The sequence below is a fragment of the Passer domesticus genome, chromosome W (assembly GCF_036417665.1).
Source record: "Passer domesticus isolate bPasDom1 chromosome W, bPasDom1.hap1, whole genome shotgun sequence".
Lineage (NCBI taxonomy): Eukaryota > Metazoa > Chordata > Aves > Passeriformes > Passeridae > Passer > Passer domesticus.
The window spans coordinates 15470816-15494792 of record NC_087511.1 but is presented as its reverse complement, the minus strand read 5'-3'; positions in this window follow the sequence as shown (position 1 = coordinate 15494792).

Genomic DNA, 23977 nt, shown 5'->3' with positions numbered 1-23977 from the left:
TTGGTCAGCCCAGGCCTGTGAACTGTATGCAGTACTGAGGGCTTTGCAGATGCTAAAAGGGAAAAAGGGGATGATTTTCATGGACTCGAAATACACCATTGGGGTAGTTCACACTTTCGGGAAGATATGGGAAGAAAGGGGGCTGATTAACACCAAAGGGCGAGGTGTTGGGGTTCATTTTGGGAGGGGGGCACCCCAGGGAGTCCCTGGAGAGCCCCCTAGGCTGTGAGTTCGCTGGCAGCAGCAGGCAGGCAAGGAGACTCCACATGGCTTCTGACGGTGCTGATTAGATGTGTTTTTTTTGGGAACAGCATGGTTACTGAGGGAAAAGGGGGGAAGGGGGAGGGAGGGGGAGGGGGAGAGGGCCTAGGGGATGGAAGGGGCAAGAGGGGAGGAAGGCTAAGAGAGGGGAAAAAGGCTAAGAGAGCGACTGGTCTCGCTCGCACGGTTTAAGAGGGAGATTGAAAGTGGGCGCGGAATCAGACTTGTGCCAATGGGATTACAGATACATGATGGTTCAGGGCAGGACCACAGGCTTGGGATATACCATACATTTTGGAGGGGTGAGACAGAGCATACCATTTAAATAAAATGCAATACTGCAGCAAGGGTTGATGCATGAAGGGATAATAAAACAAATTTTGGAGGCTATAAGGGAACCCAAAGCAATTGCGGTCGTTCATGTAAAAGGACACCAGGTGAGAGTACAGTTTCAGCCCCGCAGAAACAACTTAGCTGATAAGGAGGCTAGTAACATGGCACTGCTACAAGTAAGCACCCCAGAAGTTGCAAGGGGGGAGGTACAAGAATTTCCCCCACGACCTTCTCAGAAAGAAATTGAGGGGTATGAGAAGATTGGGAGAAAACTAGAGGAAGGTAAGTGGAAATTACCAGATGGGAGGGAATTGCTATCTAAAGAGTATACTAGAAAAATTTTAAAGAGGCTTCACTCGCAAACCCACTGGGGAGCACAAGCACTAGCTGAGCAGTTTTTAAAGTTTTTTGGATGCAAAGGAATTGACGAGCTAGCTAAACAAGAAGTACAAGGATGTATGATATGTCAAATGGTTAATTGGGCAAGGGTGAGACAAGTGTCATCAGGTAGCCGCCTGGTGGCATACCAACCCTTTGAAATGATCCAGGTGGATTTCACCGATATGCCAAAGGCAGGGAGATACAGATTCCTTCTAGTAATGGTAGATAAGCTGACACATTGGGTGGAAGCTTTCCCAAGCTCCAGGGCCACAGTGCAAGTAGTGTCAAGGTGCCTACTAGAAGAAATTATGCCTCGGTACGGTTTGGTAAAGTATATAGATTTGGACCAGGAGCACACACTTTACCTCAAGAATCATGAAACAATTAGCTGAGGCGTTAGGAATCCACTGGGAATACCACACCCTATGGCATCCCCAGAGTTCAGGGCAGGTTGAAAGAATGAACCAGACTTTGAAATCTCAACTATCCAAATTAATTTTCGAAACCAAGATGTTCTGGATAAAGTGCCTTCCCTTGGCCCTATTAAATATCAGGACACGGCCTCATTCTGAAACGGGATTATCACCTTTCAAAATGCTATACGGGATGCCCTACGAACACGGGATGCCTATAGGACACCCGAGAGTAGAAGATGGTCAAATATGACCTTACCTGATAACCATAGGTAAAAACCTACAGGAACTGAGGAAGCAGGGAATTTTAATGCAAAACACTCCTCTAGGGTTTGCGGTACACCAAATTCAACCCGGGGATAAGGTACTCATAAAGACCTGGAGAGACATTCCCCTCTCCCCACACTGGGAAGGGCCATTTCTTGTTCTTCTAACCACAGATACAGCAGTGTGAACAGCAGAAAAAGGCTGGACCCACACTTCACGAGTAAAGAGGGTCGAACCACGAGAAGAGGAGCCTGAGTGGAAAGTCACTTCTCCTCCCGGGGACCTGAAATTAACTCTGCATCGGCCAAGTAAATGACCGAGAACGACCAAATAAGACGCTAAGAGCCAGGCCGTAATTGCTGCCCATTCATGCAATTCAAGTGCGAATATTGTAACGAGGTGTGGGTGGTGCACTGCAAAAGAGGGGCACGGCCAAGGGATCTGTGCCATAAGTGCTTGGATGGAGAAGTGTGTCTGACTAACCTAATTTTAACACTCCTCACAGAGTTGGGGGTAATCGAAACAGATTCATTAGTGTGGTTTTGGTTATATCAAAATGGGGTAAGGGGAAAACTGAGATCCAGGGCAAAAATCTTAGCAGTCGAGTGCCGGAGACTAAACAAAGTACCTTGCAGCACCATAGCAGTCAAGTTATCAAGGTGGGGCACTTTTTTAAACGGAGATACGTGGCTCGAGCCAGGTACGATACCTGTGAAGGATATTCCTGCTGCCAAGAAGATGGTTTTCCCTGCCGCTGAAGGCACCCCAGTGGGCGTAGGCAGAGGCAGAGGAATGAAATTAGGGGAAGTCCTGACGAGCCTGAGTCTAGTCATGTGCCTCAGGATTAGCGCACATGCACTCATCTTGAGAGAATGGGTCTCCAGTAACGAGTGTGGACTGTGCCTGCGAACCATCCTGGACGGACGGGGTGAAGTGGAGGCTTCGACCCACCCAGCCTTGGGAAATTCTGAAGAAGGTAGAAGAGGCAGGTACTGTTTCTTCAACAGCACCTGATATGGGATATGCAAAATAAATGTGTTATGAATAGAAAATTGTATATTTTTTAGTTTCAGAGTTAAAAAAAAACAAGTCAAACCGGTCAGACTTCTTTGGGTGTGCTGCCAAAGAAAAAGTCCTTAATCACCCGTTAATGGCCGGTGATTAACTATTGTTCCTCTGATGCTGGCTGTTTGCCAAAAAGATACCAAGGGAAACCCTCCAGGGTAAAGAGAATGGGCAGTGACACCAGAGACAACATGCAAATAAGAAATGCAGTGCACCCTGGGTTTTTACAGTTTTACAGTTTTTACAAGAAAAACCCCTAAAAATCACGAGCCAACAAGTGACTTAAGTGACGTCTAAGGATGGGAGCATTGTCCCGTACCTGCTTGGACCTTTTTGTTTCTCACCCTAACCGGAAAAGATACTGATTAAGAAGACATCCCGGAGTGTTAAACAAATAAGTCAAGGACTCCACGATTCTCCCGTGAGGACAGAGTCCCCAGCTCTGTCCGCAGACCAGTGGACAAAGCTGCGTCATCCTCCTTCTTCGTGCCACGCCTGGGAGCAAGGGCGGTGTGGGCGCAACCCATCGATTTCTCCCCACCTGAGCTGATTCTTCTTAATAAAGGCATTAAAAAGGAGAAAGATCTCCTGCCCATTTATTTCAGCTTGGGGGACTCGTCTGGGATAGCCACGCCTGAAGAGGACACCAGGACTGGGACGGCCACCCACCCTGGACCTGCAGGACAGCTGGCTATCGGGACCAGAGAAGATCGGCTTGGGACAGTGACACGGAGCAGCGTCGGATAGGTGAGAATATCCGGCGGCGGGAGAGGGAGGCGAGCGAGTGTGTGTGAGTGAGACGAGGGCCAGCAGCCCGGCCCCTCGAAGCGAGTGAGGACCCCTCAGTACCGCGGTTCCGCACCCCCGCGAGGGGGCCAGCCGGGAACAGGGGGAAGCGAGTGGAATTGGTGATTGAGGCGCCTCCAAAGGGGTAAAGAGGACCCCCCTCCGGGCGTGCGGAGGAAATAGCTGTGTGAGTGGCACGCACCCCAAAGGCTCTGATACAGGTCCTAACGAAGGAAGTTAGGATTTAGGATATCAGGCAGTTTGGCCCTGACAAAAGAGGTCAGGCACCCCTCAGAAGCCAGGGTTTCGAGGTTTGACTGTTTGAGCCTTGGCAAAGGAGGCCAAGGTCTCTCTAAGTCCTGACGAAGGAGGTCAGGCGAACCTCAGAGGTCAGGACCTCGAGGATGTTTTTTTGTATTTTGGTTGTTTGTTGAGTCTTGGCAAGAGAAGGCCAAGGTCTTAACAAAGTCCTGACGAAAAGGGTCAGTGAAATTGGAGTTTTGGCAGGAGGTCGAGACTACTTAAATAAGATATATTTCCTTTAGAGAAAAAAAGACATCTTTGTGATTTGTTTAGAGGCAGAAAAATATGGGAGGGTGCGGTAGTAAAAAAAGTGGCCAAAGATTGAAGAATATACCTCCCCACAGTCCCCTAGGTGAACTATTAGAGAAATGGGACTCTATAGAAGCCACAGAAGGATTAGATAAAGTTAAGATGATTCATTACTGTTCAGAAGTGTGGCCAGAATTAGAAGTGCAAGGAGGATGGCCATGGTGTGGGACGAAAGACAAGTGGATGTGTCAACAGCTGAGTAACTATCTGACGGCTCAAGAAAATACTGATGCTGAACAATTATTATATGTAGCTTGTTGGTTGAATGCTGTAAAGAATGAAGGAGCGCAAATTTGTAAAGTGCAGAGCAAGAAAGAAGGGAATGAAAGAGGAGATGCTGGAATTAAAGAAATTGGTAAAAGGTGGGACCCCCTAGACTACTTGCCTCCTGATGCCCCTCCACCTTATAATCCTCTCCTTCGAGCACCTCAAATAGCAGATCCAGCCCTTCTCCCAGCTGCCATGGGGGCCATTCCCTCACCACCCCCTTCGACTCCTTCAGCTGCTTCTGCACCACCACTAATACCTACTCCACCTGCCGCATGCTCCACCCCTTCTCCAGCTCCACCTAACCTGCACCCAAGCTCTTCTCCCCCTCCTACTGCTGTCCCTCCACCTCCTCCTAACTGGGACACAAATGCCTCCTTATCTAGTAACCCCATATCACCAAGTAGAGCCGTTGACTTACAGCAGGTCCAGGTTAATGCTAATACCCCTCAAGTGAACAATCTTGTGTCTGAAGATGGGCCATACTGTAGTACCCGATCCAAGACCTCCAAGGCAGAGAAACTTTTTCCCCTTAGAGAAGTTCCTATGGGAGGAGTAGCAGGAGGTGTTGGTTTTGTAAATGCTCCTCTAACTGCTTCTGAGGTAAGAGGATTCAAGAAGGAGTTAGGGAATTTAGTTGAAGACCCCATGGGCATTGCTAACCAAGTGGATCAGTTTTTAGGTCCAAATTTCTACACTTGGGGGGAGATGAATTCCATTCTAAATATATTATTTTCCCCAGAAGAGTCCCGAATGATTAGGGCCGCAAGCATAAGAATTTGGGAAAAAGATAACCGTCCAGGGCCCCAAGTGCCATCAGGAGAAGAAAAATTGCCACTAGTGGATCCCAATTGGAACCCTAACCAGGAGGAAGGGAGGAAGGCCATGATGGAGTACAGGTCTTTGATAATTCGGGGGATCAGAGAATCAATTCCCAAAGGAACTAATACAAAACTGGCATTTGAGGGTATACAGGAGAAAGATGAAACTCCTGCCACTTGGCTTAATCGCCTGAGGCGGAACTTTCAATTGTACTCCAAAACAGACCTGGATACCAGAGATGGTGAAATGCTACTAAAATTCCATTTTGTTACTAAATCTTGGCCTGATATACGGAGAAAACTGGAAAAGATTGAGGATTGGCAAGAAAAAGACATTAATGAGTTATTGAGGGAAGCATTGAAAGTGTATTTAAGGAGGGAAGAAGAAAAAGCAAAGGCCAAAGCTAAGATCATGCTTGCTATACCCAGAGAAAGTGTGGGAGCAAACAACTCTTTCTTACAGTACAAGGCCACAAAAGAGTGGGGGGGTCTACCATCAGGGGCAAGAGGCATGGAGAGGCCTCAAGTCCCTTTCAGTGAAAGCTGCTGTTATTACTGTGGAGCAACTGGACCACCCCCCCAGACTGTTTAGCCTAAAGTTGTGAAACCTTTGCTAGCTGATCAAGATAGCAAAGGAAGCAGCTTTAAGACCAGAGGATCTGGTAAAAGTTTTTTTTAAGCAAAAACCACACCCAAGTAGGGAAAAAGAAAAAAGAACTCATATTTTGTGAAATTTAAAGTTACATCAAGGGATATCGAGTGGTTAATATCTGACAGACGGGTGTTGCTAAACAAAGCACTTGCTGGGATGGTGCTAACAGAACTACAGAAATTAACCCACTGGGGAGTCCAAGGACTACGTGATTATTTCCTAAGAAATAACCTGTGCATAAGCGTATATGACCTAGCAAAAACAATTATAAAAGAGTGTTTAACTTGCCAAAAAGTGAACCAGAACGGAATGGTGAATACCATAGACTCAGACCGAGGTCCACATTTTGTGGCCCAAACATTGCAAATTATAATTAAAGCTTTAGAGATAAAATGGAGATTGCATACTCCGTGGCACCCCCAGAGTTCTGGGAGGGTGGAACGAATGAACAAAACTCTCAAAAATGTATTGACTAAATTGATCGAAGAAACAAAAATGAATTGGCTAAAGTGTTTGCCCCTAGAGCTCTTGCGCATCAGAACAAGACCCCGGTCTGATATAGGGATTTCACCCTATGAAATGATGTTTGGACTGCCATTCTTGTTAACACCCTATAGCACAGGAGACTATCTGGAAGGAGAAGAAGCTACAAGGAAATATTTATAAGTAATTGGAAGAACCCTAGAAGGACTTAGAAAAAGAGGATACCTCCCCCAAACCTCCCCTCTTGATCCAAAGGCACACGACATCAACCCAGGAGATTGGATTTTAATAAAATCCTGGAATTATAGACCATTAATGCCTAAATTTGAAGGCCCCTTTCATGTACTCCTCATCACTAATTCGGCTGTGCAAACCAGAGAAAAAGGTTGGACCCACATCACGAGAATTAAAGGACCAGTCTCACCCCCGGGCATTGGACAAGATTATTCAGTGTCCCCCTCTGGTATTGGACCAGATTCCATACCACCCTCACACCCTAACTCGGGACAGGATTCAACCGCATCGGGAGTTAATTCAGCTGAGTATACTATTATAAAAAGACGAAATGACTTAAAATTGACATTCAAAAAGACTGATGAACTGCGTAAGAAAAAAGTTTAGAATCATAACATGTCTTGAAGTGTTTTAAGAAATTTGTAAAAGTTAAAAATTGTTAATAAGTAATTCTGGTTAAGTCGTCCCAACTTGGTACCAAAGACCCCAGGTTAATCTTCTCCAGAGTGCTCCCCTAGGAGGGACCAAATTAGCAGGGACAGATCAAGAGAGGTTTAACCAGAGGAGCAAGAGACTCTAAAGCGCTTGGAAACTTCTTCTCAGTAAAATCCTCAAGAGGCAAGGCTGGGTGGGCAGGCTGTGCAAGATGACCCATACCAGACTCTTGGGAAGGGTAGTAGTGCTGGTTCTGATTGCTGGTGGTGCTCTGGAGAGCCCAGGAGAGCTGTGCAATGAGTACTACCAACCTCTCTATGAGAAAGAAGTAAGCTCCTTGCTGAGAGTCCACAACAATTGTGTTAACCTCTCCCAATTGATCTTTTATCAAGAGAATAAGAAAATATATTGGATGGCCCAGAACACTGCCACCTTTAGGCAGCCACTCCTGGGAGAGCACCCTGTAGGAGAAACCTGGTGGTGCTTTGAACGTGATGCTACTGAAGCAAACCTGGTAAATCTGGTCAAAGAAAAAAGTATTTCTAAATATTGGGAGGGCACGACAAAAATTAATATCTTTCAGGAAACCCCTAAACACCTGTTTTTGGTCAATGGTACCACAACATCCACTGAATTGCCGAGAGACTGGTCTAGTGGTGGCATCATTAGAATTATAAAACGAACTGTCTTCATATTACACAAAGAATCTGGATCAAGTTTAAGAGTTCCTATATATGAGGATTTGAGAAAAACAAAACTGAAGAAACAATATATGTTAAACAAAATTTTGAAACTACAATCAGAATTAGAAGTAATATCTAATCAAACCGCATTGGCTCTTAATCATATTAATGACCAACTCAACAAAACCAAAACAGTAGTTTATCAAATCAAATTAATTGTAGCAGTCATTAGAAACACTTTAAACGAAATAAAAAAACTAGCATATTTAAGAAATCAAAAGACTCCTACACTTGATTCCAGTTGGTGGGATAATCTATGGATTTTCAAAAAAAGTTGGAAAACTATAACCTTCACTGTGGGTACACTTGTTAGTCTGTTCTTATTTCCATGTTTAACAAAAATAGTGACATCTGATGTACAGAATAACTTAATGATCTCTAAAGAAATTAACATGAAAAAACCAAAAAGGGTAATGAAGTTTAGTAAATATGATCACATGAGTGCTGAGGAAATGTATAATCAATACAAAAAATATAGGAAATTCTATGTTAATGAGCCAAAAATTATAAGTTGATGCAAGCTTAAGCTTAAGCCTGATGAAAGAAAAAAAGGGGGGAGCTGTTATGAATAGAAAATTGTATATTTTTTAGTTTCAGAGTTAAAAAAAAAGCAAGTCAAACCGGTCAGACTTCTTTGGGTGTGCTGCCAAAGAAAAAGTCCTTAATCACCCGTTAATGGCCGGTGATTAACTATTGTTCCTCTGATGCTGGCCGTTTGCCAAAAAGATACCAAGGGAAACCCTCCAGGGTAAAGAGAATGGGCAGTGACACCAGAGACAACATGCAAATAAGAAATGCAGTGCACCCTGGCTTTTTACAGTTTTTACAAGAAAAACCCCTAAAAATCACGAGCCAACAAGTGACTTAAGTGACGTCTAAGGATGGGAGCATTGTCCCGTACCTGCTTGGACCTTTTTGTTTCTCACCCTAACCTGAAAAGATACTGATTAAGAAGACATCCCGGAGTGTTAAACAAACAAGTCAAGGACTCCACGACTCTCCCGTGAGGACAGAGTCCCCAGCTCTGTCCGCAGACCAGTGGACAAAGCTGCATCATCCTCCTTCTTCGTGCCACGCCTGGGAGCAACGGCAGTGTGGGCGCAACCCGTCGATTTCTCCCCACCTGAGCTGATTCTTCTTAATAAAGGCATTAAAAAGGAGAAAGATCTCCTGCCCATTTATTTCAAATGGAAAGAAGATTTGCTACTTGAAAGAGGCAGCATCTAAGACTGGAGAGTCAGAGCACATCCAATGCAAAAGAGTGGTGAGACAAGCACCCATCCCAATTTGTACTGTATGGACTGGGGGTAGGATGGAATTGGTGTTTGTGGGATATTCCAGGTTAACAAACTGTGTTATGATAATAACCTACTGGAAATGTGTATAATGGGGGGAAAACATACTGGGTGGGAAAGAACTTAAAATACAGGAATAAGTTGCCACTCAAAAAGGACCCGGTTATCACTGACCTTCTCGAAGATCATGATGACCAAACATGTTTACAGTATGACATGACTTTTTGTTTCTCTTGGAACAAAGAGGGAATGGACCCAGAGAGTAAAATACAACAAGTGGCCCAAGAGCTAAAAAGACAGGAGGCAGAAATGAGGAAAAAGAGGGTGGAACAAGAAAGGTTGAGGACCTTAAGTGAGCAATATGATCAATTAGAGAAACAGTATAACGATCTGGGGTTACCTGCTTCGGACAAAAATCTTTTCATAGACTTGATGCAGGAGATCGCGACGGAATTAAGATTGTCTAATTGTTGGATTTGTGGAGGACTGAAATCAGCGGAGAAATGGCCTTGGAAAGGTAAGAGTTTAGCTCCAGAGCAACTTCTTAAATGGGATAACACTAAAATATCCGGACTAATACAACGACCAGAGGGTTGGGTTTTGGACCAACGAGTAATTGGAACAATCTGTATTAGCCGGGAAGGGAGGGAGTATACCAAAGTAGTTGGATATACCCCATGTATCTCCACTCCAGCAGTAAATTCAAATACTAAAAGTAAAACCTGGCAACCAGAGCCCCCAGCGGGGTATTGGAGCCAGGAAAAGGGAAACGATTGTGAATGGAATGATAAAACTGGACTATGCTGGAATAAAGCCTCTGGATCTAACCCTTACCAATCTCTGGAAGGATTGAAAGGTTATTGGAATGAACCAGGGAGCACTACCAGTAAATGGAAGGCCCCTAACAGTTTATACTGGAGCTGTGGGGAAAAGGCTTATAGCGAATTGCCTCAGAAATGTAAAGGCTCCTGTACCTTAGGAATAATAAGACCTGTGTTCTTTACCTTGGTCAGAAAGCAGCTCGCTAGGAGCTCCTTTGTACAAAACTCTAAACAGACAAAAGAGGGAGGTAAAGAAGAAATTTCCTATTTTTGAGGGAAGCCAAACTTGGGGAGGGGAAGAGTGGCCGGCGGAACAAATTATAGGATATTATGGACCAGCAACCTGGGCCCAAGATGGAAGTTGGGGTTACAGAACCCCAATATACCTACTAAACTGATTAATAAGACTCCAAGCAGTAGTGGAAATAGTTTTAAATCATACTTCAGATGCCCTGGAATTACTATCTAAACAGCACTCTCAAATGAGGGCATTTGTGTACCAAAACAGGATAGCCCTAGACTACTTATTAGCAGAGGAAGGGGGAATCTGCAGGAAATTTAACGAATCAGAATGTTTTATTGAAATAGATGACTACGGAGAGACCATTAGGGGTTTGGCAGCAGAAATAAAGAGGGTGGCTCATGTCCCAGTCCAAAAATGGAAGTCTATCTTAAATGCCTCTTGGTGGGATAATCTGTTTGATGGAGCATGGTGGAAGAAACTAATATTCTTCATCCTCTGTTCAGTAGCAGGAATCATATTCTTACCCTGCCTGATACCATGTTTCATCAGATTAATACATTCAGTAGTACAAGGCATGCAAATAGCAGCCATGCCCATGGACCCTGAATGTGCCACAGGGAGGACAAACCCAGTCTCTAAAATAATGAAACTGGAGGAAGGAGATCCACACAAATGGGCAGCAAACACCTTGGCCAAATTTGAAAAACAAGTAAAAGGAAATGAGATTGAGTATAAAATGTATCAGGAGATACCCAGGGAGGAATGGGAAAATGAAAGTGGGACTGAATAATGTTTATGCTTATGTCTTCTTTGTTTGAGCACAAAATAGGTAGGATCAGGCACATGGAAAATAAAAAATAAAAAAAAAAGGGAAAGAGGGCTAAAAATAACTATGTATAAATATTTTTAGAAGAACAGCACAAATTAATGGATTACTAAAAAGAGAGGGGAGATTGTTATGAAAAAGGTGGTAATTTGTGCTGGAAATGTAAAATTATTAATGTAATATAAAATAAAGTCTTAAGATCATGCCAGCAAAGGAGAGAGGGAGATTGCCACATAGGATGACAAAAGCCACAACTAGCAGCCGAGGAGGAGGTGTATCATTAACATACGAAGTAAACATAGCCTGCATGGGAGATGGGCACTCCCGATGGCATGAAATGCCCGGTGATGATGGTCCATGAAGATGTCCACCTCAGATAGACAGGACCATCAAGGACATACATCTGAATGAAGGATTCCGGGAACTGGGGACAGATACACATCAATTCCCAGATGAGGCTTTGTCCAGTGCAGGACAGAGAATAGACACAACATGAATATGAAGAACTTCAAGAGGGGACAAAGGGAGTCCGCCGTGGGCAAGAAAAAGAGTATAAAAATTGAACTCTGCCAGGCGTCAGTGGTGAACAGGGGGATTTGGTACATGTGGTACCCTAAATTACTTCACTTTTCCCTGATTTTCCTTTTCTCACTGTACTCATATGGCATTACACCTCTCTCATTGTGTAAATTAATTAAATATCTTGATTAGAGGCAAGTTCTTAGAGTTCATCAATCAATGTTCTTCTCCCTGACCACATGCATAATATTACTTTGCAACATATAAGCTTACTCTGGTTATCATTTAAACCACTTAAAATCTTTTAATTCCTTTAGGTATGATCCCACTTCTGCCATATGTCCACATTTCTTCAACTCATTTATGGAATGCATTTTTAACTTTGATAAAGCATATATTTATCCATGGCTTTGTATTTGTTTAGTCATATTTATATTCTATATTTTGCAGGATTTGGTATATTTTTGATATGCCCATTTAAAAGACCACACTTTATTATATATTGATTTTTTGCATTTTCCTGACTGTGATGCAATTTAGTGGCATCTTTCTGGTTTGGAGATCTACATAGTACTCTAAACACTCATGAATGAGTTGTACTTCCATGGTCTTTCTGCATAAAGCTAAAAATCACGTGTTTGGGTTTTGGCAGGGTTTCTTTAATGTGATATCCTAATTATAAGCTTCTATAAAAAGAACTCTCAGCTTTTCTTTCAGCATTTCCGCCTTCTTTCATTAGCATGAATACCAGCTTCCCTCAGTCAAACTAGGTTGTGTTATTTAAAAAATAATCACATTGGCAAATAGTTTTTGAACATGCGTTTGTTGTAATGGGCAGTAATAACTCCAAACAAATTCCTTCACCAGATAGCAGCAAAAAGGCTAACAACATGAGTACAGGTCAGAGAAACTCCAAGCAAATTAATTAATTGTTCAGCCTCTCTGCTGCAGAATAAATTTTCTCTTAAACCTGGAATAATCTTTGCAAACATGCAAAGGTGGTGAACAAGTCTCAGAAAACTTAAGTGATGCTGTGAATGGCTCGGTATGTGATACTATATTATTGACAAGAAAAATTTCTGAATGAACCTTGGTACGAGTCTCTCTTACACCTCCCCTGTCAATCCACTTAACCAACAGCACAAATACAACTCTCTGATAGCTCTGAGACTGCTGAATAACTCACTTCTCTGGGAGAAGATTCCCTTTGCCTTGCAGGCTATTACCATTCTGGAAGAAAACAGTCATGACTCTGCAAAACAAGTTGAGAAAATTTTCCAAGAGTTTACATATAGGCAGCAGCAAGAAGTACACAGAGAGAAACTAGAGTGCTAGTAATGGTGAAAAAAAAGCTGAGAGAACAGATGATTATTAGAATAAGCAAAAGTCATATTCTTTGCTCTTATTTTATAAAGGAAGGAAAAATCTTATTTTGACAAAACTGACTGTGAAGTTCTCTGCGAAGTTGAATTAAGTTCTGCTGATCATATTCTGTATATCAAGACATGAATGTCACTGTGCCTACTTACAGGCATAATATGCTGTCCACCCCTGTTGTGGTTTGACACTGGCCAAATGCTGGGCACCCATGAAAGCCACTCACTTGCCCTCCCCTGCCACAGCTGGCCAGAGGAGAGAAAAATTTAAACAAAGGGTTCATGAGTTGAGATAAGGACCAGGACAAAGCACTCCAAGGGAAAAACAGGCTCATCTTAGAGATACAAAGTGAATTTACTACTAACAAAAGCAGAGCATGATAATGAGAAGTAAAATAAGCTCTTAAAAAACACCTTTTCTTCCCCCAACCCCTCTCTCCTTCCCACCGACAGCGCAGGGAGACGGGGGTGGGGATTTTGGTCAGTTCATCACCTAAAGTTTTCTTCTGCTGTGCAAGGAGAGAAGTTGTTCCCTGTAGGAGTGTGCCCCCTAATGACAGAGTGGCAAAACTAGCCTTTGTCCCCCAAAAAAGGAAAGAAGCCCAGAAGTTTCTCTCAACGATTAGGTGAAAAGCCACCTCATAGGACCTCAGGGACTTCACCAAAAACTAGAGGACATCTAATTGAATAGAAGCCAAAAAGTCCCACATGACCCATCAGGTAGAAAAAGAAGAGAACAAAAGAGCTAAAGGCTTTTGTGAGGTGTTTTTACCAGGAGCAGACCTCTGCACCTGGCTCGAGTTTTTATGTTTGTTATTTTGCCTTTTATTAAACCTTTTTTGTTTCTAACACTGCAGCAGAAGTCATCCTGCTTATTTTATACCCCCAAAATAATAGCTGAGCTATCCTTAAGTGTATTATATTTCTTTTGAGGGCTTGTGAGACCTGGCCCAAGAAAAAGAAATATAATAGTTCCCCTCTGAGACCATGGGGTCCATTCCCACGGGAGACAGTTCTCCATGAACGTGGGTCCAATCTCATGAGCAGCAGTCCCCCCAAAACTGCTGTAACATTATTTCCCCTCACAGGCAGACAGACAGGGCTCCTAAAACTTCTGCGTCGTGGGTCACGCTTCCATGGGGTGCAGTCCTCCAAGAACAGGCTGCTCCAGCCTGGAAGCAGGGGCCCACTCTCTCCACTGGATCACAGCCTCCTCCAGGCATCCACCCGCTCTGGCATGGGCACCTTCCCAATGGGCTGCGGGTGGACCTTTGCATTCCCTGTGGACCCATGGGCTGCAGAGGGACAGCCTGCTTCACCATGGTCATCACCATGGCCTGCAGAAGAATCTCAGCTCCAGCACCTGGAGGGCCTCCTTCCCCTCATTCTCCACTGACCTTGGTGTCCCCTGTTGCTTTCCCTCACATGGTCTCACCTCCTCCTCTTCTCTGACTAGGAGCAAAACCTGTGACTTTGTTCTGATTTTCTTCTTAAATATGTCATCACAGAGGCTTTACCAACCTCTCTCATTGGCCCTGTTTTGGCCAGCAGTATGTCCATCTTCAGAGCCATCAAGTATTGGCTCTACTGGACATGGTGGAAGCTTCCAGCAGCTTCCTACAGAAGCCATCTTTGTGGCCCTCTTGCTCCCAAAAACCAGGCTGTGCAAAACCAATACATTACACCCCTAAATGACTGTAGCAGGTTGACCCTGGCTGGGTGCCAGGTGCTCACTCAGTCGCTCTATCACTCCCTTTCCCACTGGGACAGAGGAGAGAATAAGATGGAGCACAACCAGCAGGGTGAGATAAGGCAGTTTTATTACAACAAAAGAAATAAATAAGCAGAGATCTGCACACACAACAGCTAAAGGGGGAAAAAAAGTCAATGTCTACTTCCCATCAGCAGCAATGTACAGACACTTCCCAGGAAGCAAGGCTTCAGCATGGGTAACGGTTCTTCCAGAAGGCAAACACTGAAAACTCACAAATGCCCCTCCCTTCCTTCTCTCTCCCTTAGTTTATATATCTGAGCTGATGTCAGATGGTATAGAATATCCCTTTGGCCAATTTGGGTCAGCTGGCCAGGTTGTGTCTTGCCCACTCCCATCCCCTTTCATGGGGGAAGGAATGTCAGAAAGACAGTGTCGCAGTTACGGAGACGGGGAGATGACGCATATCAGGGTTTTCATACAGCAGAGAACCTTAATTGGTGTGCACAGCTCTTTATATAGGCTATTCAAAAGACTCTGCGTTTGACTCTGATTGGTTACCACCCAGCTCATTGGCCAATAGCTACCTGCTTGTGTTCATATCAGGGACTGGCTCTCTGTAGCCAAACCCCTCCTCCTCTTATGAGGCATACAGACCATCTGTATGCTGTCATAGGACAGTGCTGCTCAGCAGTAACCAAAACACTGGTCTGTTATTAACACCCTTCCATCTACCAATGCAAAGCACAGCACTGTAAGGGCTCTGAACTTTACCTTGGTCAGACCAAATACAATCTTCATCCTTTATTCCATACCATTTGCGTCATGCTTGGATCCCATATAATGTACATATTCTTATTACTAGAATCCTTAAGCCTTCTCTATATCAGACATATATTTTATTAACTACTATTGCCTGTCCTTTCACATCCCTCCACGTGGTCTCCATTCCAGCCGGATGGGGGGTCAGGACAGGAGAAATAGTACACTTGATGGTTGATGGATGGGTACCAACACCGTCCCTGTTCATCATCACCTTTTTCTTGCTCCTCGCCACAATTCATTCTTCGTCAGCTCATGTCTGTCCTGCTACTTAACACCTGTAACATACCACTCACACTATAGGTTATTCTTACCCCAAGGTTAAATCTCCTTGAGGTACACACCAGTTCACCCCATCCTCCTGCATTACTCACCAAGTGCACCCAGGTCCTTGGGCAAAGACAGTCACACAAATGGGTTTGCCTTTTCCCATGGGGGAAGAAATCCACACTGACTTCCCCAGCCACTTCCCTATGTGTAATGCCGGGACCTTGTCTCCTTCCACAGTGTCTAAGGGCTTAGTTTGGGTGGGACCAGGGCAGTTAGCAAATCCCCTAGTATTGACTAACCAAGTGGTTTCTGCCAAGGTCATATCCCAGTGCTTCCATGTCCCATTACCTAATGCCCCTAACATAGTTTTCAGCCACCCATTATATCTTTCAGTCTTCTCAGAGGCCTGTGGAATGTGATATATCCACTTAATGCCATGCCTCTTTGACCAGGAGTTTATAAGATTATTTTGAAAATTTAGTTCCATTGTCTGACTCAATTCTATCTGCGGTTCCATGTCGCCAAAATATATGTCTTTCAAGAGCTGAAATTGTGTTCCAGGCAGTGGCATGGTTTACTGGGTGTGTTTCCAGTCAGCCAGTTGTGGCCTCTACCATGGTGAGGATATAACTCTTGCCTTGGTGTGTCCGTGCCAATGGCCCAATGTAATCAATTTGCCAGGCTTCACCATACTGGAAACCCAGCCACCACCCTCCACTCCAAATCAGCTTAATTCGTGTGGCTCTCTTGATGGCAGCATTGTCTTGGTTTGAAAAGACAGGAGTCTGTGAAGGAAGGCAAAAAAAGCCTTCTGTGAAATGGAGAAGGTAAACCCCCTCCCTCCAAATTATCATAATTTCAGAATTAAAAGGGCTCTCAGGCAAAGATATGGGAATGGGAATAACAGTTTTTTACTAGGAAGAAAAAAAAAACTAAACAACAATGTAATTTAGCACAAGCAAAAAACCACTGGCAGAGTGAGAAAAACCTGAAACCCTGAGAAGTCAGGGTGTTGATAGTAGTCCAGCCAGATGGTGGCTGCTCCTCCTGGAGTGGCGATCTGCAGAAGGGTGTAGATCCTTTCTGAAAATGCGGCAAAGGAGCAGCTGGGCCTTGGTTCCTGATTCCTCTGGGAAATCCAGCAAAGAAGGCTGTCTGTGGTCTCAGAAATGCTTGTTTTATGGTGGCAGGGATGCTTGGCTCCTCCCTCTGGGTGGAGCATCTCCCAATGGGATGATGTAACTAATCTTACCAGCCACAGTGAGTAATTCAATAGCCCATTAGCAGGAGATTATCTTCCTGGCAGTGTCATTGTTCTTGAAAGAGATAAGAAAAAATGCCTAACCCCCAACAGATGGCAAAAATAGAATACATGCTTATTTTACAAGCCAGGACAAGCATGTTTCACACTGATGGATAACCTGTGAGATAGCCTCCATGGCCAGGTGCACTCCTGGATGATGAGCCCATCTGTATGCTGCATCCCTTCCAAAACGCCCTGATGTTTTATGGGCCCATTGGGCTATAAATAGCTCACCCTTTCTTTCCCAATCTAGGTCCACCTGAGCTATTCCAGTTTTGGCAGCCTTATCTACCCGTTCATTGTTTTGATGCTCCTCAGTGTCACGACTTCTGGACACATGGGCATCTACATGATGTACTTTCAGAGTCATGTTTTCTATCCGTGCAGCAATGTCCTTCCATAATGCAGCATCCCAGATGGGTTTACCCCTGCTTTGCCAGTTGCTTTTCTTCCACTGCTGCAGCTATCTCCATAGGACATTAGCCACCACCCAGGAGTCAGTATAAAGTATGGGCCACTTTTCTCTCTCAGCAATCTCTAGGGCTAGTTGAATGGCTTTCACCTCTGCAAAATGGTTTGATTCACCTTCCCCTTCAGCAATCTCCATGACTTGTCTTGTGGGACTCTACACAGAAGCTTTCTACCTCCAATGGTTTCCTATCACTTGTCAGGATCCATCAGTAAATAAAGCATAGCTTCTATCATTTTCTGGTAACTCATTATATAGTGGTGCTTCTTGGGCATGAGTCACCTTCTCAGGCAGTGCTCCAAAATCTCTGGCTTCTGGCCAATCTAAAATCTCTTCTAGGATTCCTGGAAAACTGGGTTTTCCCATTTGGGCTTGTTGTGTAATTAATGATACCCACTTACTCCATGTAGTGCTGGTTGCATGATGTGTTGAGGGAATGTTTCCTTTGAACATCCAGTGTAGGACAGGCAATTATGGTGTCAAGAGGAGACATGCTTCTGTCCCAACAAATTCTGAGGTGGCTTGAACCCCTCATAAGCTGCTAGTATCTCTTTTTCAGTTGGAGTATAGTGGACTTCTGATCCTCAATGACTCCGGCTCCAAAACCTAAATGGTCAACCTCGGGTTTCTCCTGCGGTCCTTTGCCAGAGGCTGCATGTGGGACCATGTTCCCCAACTGCAGTGTAGAGTATATTTTGCACAGCTGGTCCTGTCCGAACAGGCCCAAGAGCTACCGCATGAGCTATTTCCTGTCTGATCTGCTCAAAGGCCTGTTGTTGCTCAGGGCCCCACTCAAAGGGGTTCTTCCCAGTCACTCAATAGAGGGGGGCCCACAAGCTGACTATAACCTGGAATGTGCATTCTCCAGAACCCCACAAGGCACAGGAAAGCTCATGTTTCCTTCTTATTAGCTGGTGGAGACATAGTTGTAATTTTGTCAATCATCTCTGTAGGTACATGACAGCGTCTATCCTGTCATTTTATTCCCAATAACTGGATCTCCTGTGCAGGTCCCTTTACCTTACTTTCTTTTGTGGTGAGACCAGCTTTCAGAAGAATTTGGATTATTTTCTTTCCTTTCCTTTCCTTTCCCAAAAACTTGTTCTGCTGTATCGCCCCACACAATGGTATCATCAATATATTGTAGGTGTTCTGGAGCTCCACCCTGTTCCAGGACAATCTGGATCATGGCAGATGGTGGGGCTGTGTTTCTACCCCTGGGGCAGTCAGTTCCAGGTGTATTGGACACCCCTCCAGATGAAAGCAAATGGTGGTCTGCATTCTGACGCCAGAGGGACTGAGAAAAATGCATTAGCAATGTCAATTGTGGCATACTCTTGGGCTGCTTTTGACTCTAGCTCATACTGGAATTCCAATATGTCTGGTACAGCAGTGCTTAGAGGTGGCATGACTTCATTCAGGCCCCGATAGTCTACGGTCAGCCTCCATTCCCCATTTGACTTCTGCACTGGCCATAGGTATGGCATTCACATTCTCTGAAAAAGTCCCTTCGCCCAGGATTTTTCTACTGGGAAGCTGAGAAGCCTCAGAGAAAAGGAAAACAATTCTTGTCTCATTTTCTTCTCCTGTGTTGTGCTCATGTGTGGAATGCGTTTGGAGATTGTTTACCCAAAGGTGATTGCCTGATTGGACTCTGGTGTGAGTTGTTTTGACTCTTTGGCCAATCAGTGCCAAGCTGTGTCGGGACTCTGGAGAGAGTCATGAGTTTTCATTATTATCTCTTTAGCATTCAGTAAGTATCCTTTCTGTATTCTTTTAGTATAGTATAATATAGTGTTCTTTAATATAATATAGTATTATAAAGTAATAAATTAGCCTTCTGAGAACATGGAGTCAGATGCATCATTCCTCCCTGCCACGGGGGCGCCTGCAAATACGATAGCCATAGGGGGCTGTTGAAGGGTGAGCGGGTTCTGCTGATTACTCCTTGGCTCTCCAATTGGTGAATTAGTTCACTAATAGGAGTTACAGAGTGTCAGTTTGTGCGATATTGCTGCTGGTACACTGTCCTGGTAGCAATTGGTACTTGTTGGTCTTCCACCTGCAGCAATCCTACAATGAAGAGATCTTCTGAGAGGCCAGGCAGGGTAGATAACTGTTTGATCTTCTCTGTATTCACTGTAGCTACACCAAAAGCCCATAAATAGCCTTTTGGATCCTTGAAGTACCCTCTCCTGAGGTAATCAATGCTAAGGATACAAGGGGCCTCTGGGCCAGTGACAATGGGGTGCTTTTGCCATCTGTCCCCTGTTAAGCTCACCTCAGCCTTTATCACAGACAACTCTTGGCATCCCATTGTCACTCCAGAGATCCAGATAGGTTCTGCATTCTTGTGCCTTGGTGGCATCAATGTACACTGTGCACCGGTATCTACTAAAGCTTTATACTTCTGTGAATTTGATGTGCCAGGCCATGGAATCCACACAGTCCAGTATACCCAGTCATCCCTTTCCTCCTCTTGGCTGAAGGCAGGGACCCTCTATTCCTGTTCCTGGTCAGAGTATTCACTATCTGACCTTTGCAATGCCAGATCAGAAGTTCCCTCATTGGGCTGTAGGAAATGGTTTTAGTTCTCTTATATCTGGGAGATTGCTGATTGTCTTCTGGTCTTTCTGCAACAATTACACTGACAGTCTTCTTGAGTGACCTCTTCTTAAAAGGTCTCTTCCCTCTCAGTTCATGGGCATGGGCTTTCAGTTTAGAGGTGGGTTCACCATCCCACTTCCTCATGTCCTCCCTGTGCTCACGCAGAAAGAACCAGACTTGGTAACATGGCCTATTCTTGGGGTATCCCTTCCCTCTGACCAGGGTTGGATAGGAACAATCACTTGGGCTGCCCTAAAAGTTGTGGTACTGTCTTGTAGGGATGCGGGAGTACCCAGAGTTTCTTCTACATTTTGGAGCCAGGAGGACACCACCTCTACAGCTGGTGTATCCATTTGCGGGTAATACAGTGCTACCAAGCTGCTGGAATATGATGCAGAGGCACCTTGAACCACCTTCCTCCACATGGTGAGTTTACAAGGGACATCCTCTGGATCTTTAGAGACACTGTCATTCTTTAGATCACTATAGACAACTTCCAGCACTGCTAATTCTCTCAAGTACTGGATACCATCTTCTGCAGTGATTCACTTTCCTGAGGATTTCACAAGATCTTCCTTAAATTAATATGTTGTCCTCACGCTTGAGAGAAGTAGTTTCCAAAGGCTGCAAATTGCTCCTTCCTTTCCAAGTCCTCTTTCAATTTCCTGATCCTTAGCAAGGAATACGAGCTGTTAGGCTTCATGACCTTCCAACTGCTGACTATAGGCCCCATTATCCCAGCATTGCAGCAGCCATGCAGAAATCTGCTCATCTGGCTGGCGGCTGTCATCTTTTGGCAAGTCTCGAAGTTCTGATGAGGTCAGGGACTGAGTAACTTCACTTTCCTGTTTGATTTGCCTCACTCCCTTTGATTTCTTTATTGAAGGGCCTGCCTCTTGATCTAATCCCTCCTTTCACAGAATCACAGAATCACTAGGTTGGAAGAGACCTTCAAGATTGTTATAGGTAAAAATCGATAAAGCCAAATTAATAATTAATAAAGATGGATTTTATTTCACAACTGATATACAGTCTCAATAGCCACAATCAAAGGGACAGGATCGGCGCTGGGTGAACACTGGTCCAATCTCTATCGCATCGGACCTCTCTCTGTTCACACTTGCGGTCTGGTACAGTCTGTTTTTATACTGTTTTTCTGGCCTGAGGCAGGGTCTCTTCTTGTTCTTTTCATAGTTAATCATATTCAACTTGCTTCTTTTCTTTGAGCTGACCTGAAGAATACAGTTCCTGGCAAAGATGAACGCTGGTCGGGCATATTCATGTTGCCTCTTTTCTTCAAGCTGGACCAGCAGATGCAGTTCCTGTTTAGCGATGAACACTGGTCAGACATATTCATGTTGTTCCCTTCCTCCGGATAATGTTTGACAATACAATTCTGGGCAGGCAGTGATGGCCAGTGATCAGGTTACAGGAACTGATATTTGGATGCAATTCAATGGTTGTCACTATCTTGATCTCAAGTAGGTGCAGGTGGTCCCCATATGGGGGTATATATGAATATATGAATATATATACATGAATATGTATACATATATATGAATGTATACATATATATGAATGTATACATATATATACATATGTATGTATACATATATATGAATATCCCCATATGGGGGTATATATGAATATACCCTTCATGGGGGCCCTGGCATTGTGCCAGGGTCAAACCATGACACCTGGCTAGGCCTTTTCGACTGTAAATTAGTCCCCTTCCTGCCGAAGGCTGAAGTTTTGCAATGGTATGCGGTCTCTCTATAGCCTGTAGGATTTCTCGGAATTCGCATGTAAGTTTAAATCATTCCTATATATTCCCTCTAAACATCATAACATATATTTATTTCATATTCTAAACAGCACCAATTATATATATATGTATATAAAAACAAAGATCGTTGAGTCTAACCCATGCCAACACCTCAACTGAACCATGGTACTGAGTGCCACATCCAATCTTTTTTCAAACACATCCAGGGATGGTGATTCCACCACCTTCCTGGGCAGGCCATTCCAGTACTTTATCACCCTTTCCATAAAAAACTTTTTCCTAATATCCAAACTATATTTCCCTTGGCAGAGCTTAAGACTGTCCTCTGGTTCTGTCAGTTGCTGCTTGGAGAAAGAGACCAACCCCCACCTGACTACAGCTACGTTTCAGGAAGTTGTAGAGAGTGATAAGGTCACCTCTGAGTCTCTTTTTTTTCCAGGCTAAACAACCCCAGGTCCCTCAGTCATTACTCATAGGGCTTGTGTTCCAAGCACCTTACCAGCCTTGTGGCCCTCCTTTGGACATGCTCAAGCATCTCAACATCCCTCCTAAATGGAGGGGCCCAGAACTGGACACAGTACTCAAGGTGGAGCCTCACCAGTGCCAAGTACAGGGGAAGAATGACCTCCCTGCTCCTGCTGGCCACACTTTTCCTGATACAGGCCAGGATGCCATTGGTCTTCTTGGCCACCAGGGCACACTGCTGGCTCATGTTTCCTGCTATTGCTTCCTCTTTTTCTTCTTCCTCTTCTTCTTCTTCCTCCCTTATAGGAAGGTGGTATGGGCCTGCAACTTGCCTTGTCAATTTTTTTGTTTTCACTACTGGGGCAATTACTGCAGTTGCTGTGGTTTGTCTCCCTGCTGTCACAGTACAATAGGTTGGATTCAGACCTATACAGAGACCTCAGCCAACCCTGTTCAAGCTTAGATGCAGATACACCACTGGCCAGAGAGCTGGGCAGAGAGAGTTCTCATCCAATCAGCTATCTGGGCCCAGGACATTCAAAAGCCTCTATCAAAAGAGCAGCCATATTAAACTCATTGATGTTTGCTGATGGCTCTTGGTGTTGCGTTGTGTGTCTGTCTCCAACCCATAAGTCCACATAACATGTGGCGCCTGATGTGAGGATAAACAGCCATTTTCCTGTGGGCAGAGTGGAGGGAGACAGAAGACAGTGCCTTCAGAGCCTGTCTGGGGGAAAGACATTTTGTGCTGTTCTTGTGAGCCAGTAAAGGCTTCCTGGAGATAAGGAAAGCCCCATATCTTTCTCAAGGAACACATCAAGGCTATCACTATGGCAACGTGATAGAAGAGGGAAACTTAAAAGATACAGATGTTAGCTGGCTCAAAAAATGACGTGGCTCCCTGATTACCTATTAGGAACTTTGTTTCTTTCCTATTACCAATGGGCAATGTATCTTTCTGTTAAGTAAATGCAAATATCTTGAAAAACTATAAAAGCAACATGTTGCTGTAATAAATCTCTCTCATACACCCTTCTGCTGGAGTCTGGGTGCTTTGTGCTGTGTTGCGCTCTATATCGACACCTGTCCCCACAGCGAAAATCTGGAAAAGACCACAGACAAGGAGAGCCTCCCCCTAGCTAAAAGCTGCAAAAATACAGCCAGAGCTGTGAGGAAAATACAGTCAGAGAGTTGTGTGAAACAAAAAGCCGGAGAAGCTGAAAAATAGAAGAAAAACCCATCCAAAGAAATGGATGACTTTGTCTCCGTGCAGGATCATCCAGTTATAAAGGTATGGAAACTTCTTCTTGAGGAATAGGACATAGATTATGAGGAAGAGGCATTATTAGCTTTATTAATGTGAGTGAAGAGCCATGGATTGCACACAACTAAAGAACCTGCCCTTAATTTGAGTACTTGGGTGAAAACTGGTTGATTTATAATTCAAGCAGATTCCGGAGGTGACAAAAGCACAATAAAAGTTATAAAGCCTTGGAAAGTTATTTTAGATTTCATGAGATTGTTAAATACTGAGACACATGGTGAGGACTGGGTGCTGGAGGAGTTAGTGGGGGGGGGGGGGGGGGGTTGGACACCCTTTCAAGCCCACAGAGGACACAGCCAGACAAACTGGATGGCCTGCACAGCAACACTGCCCCACGTGGCTGCGCTGCCCTAAATGTGCCCCCGTGCCAGCACCATACCCTGGTG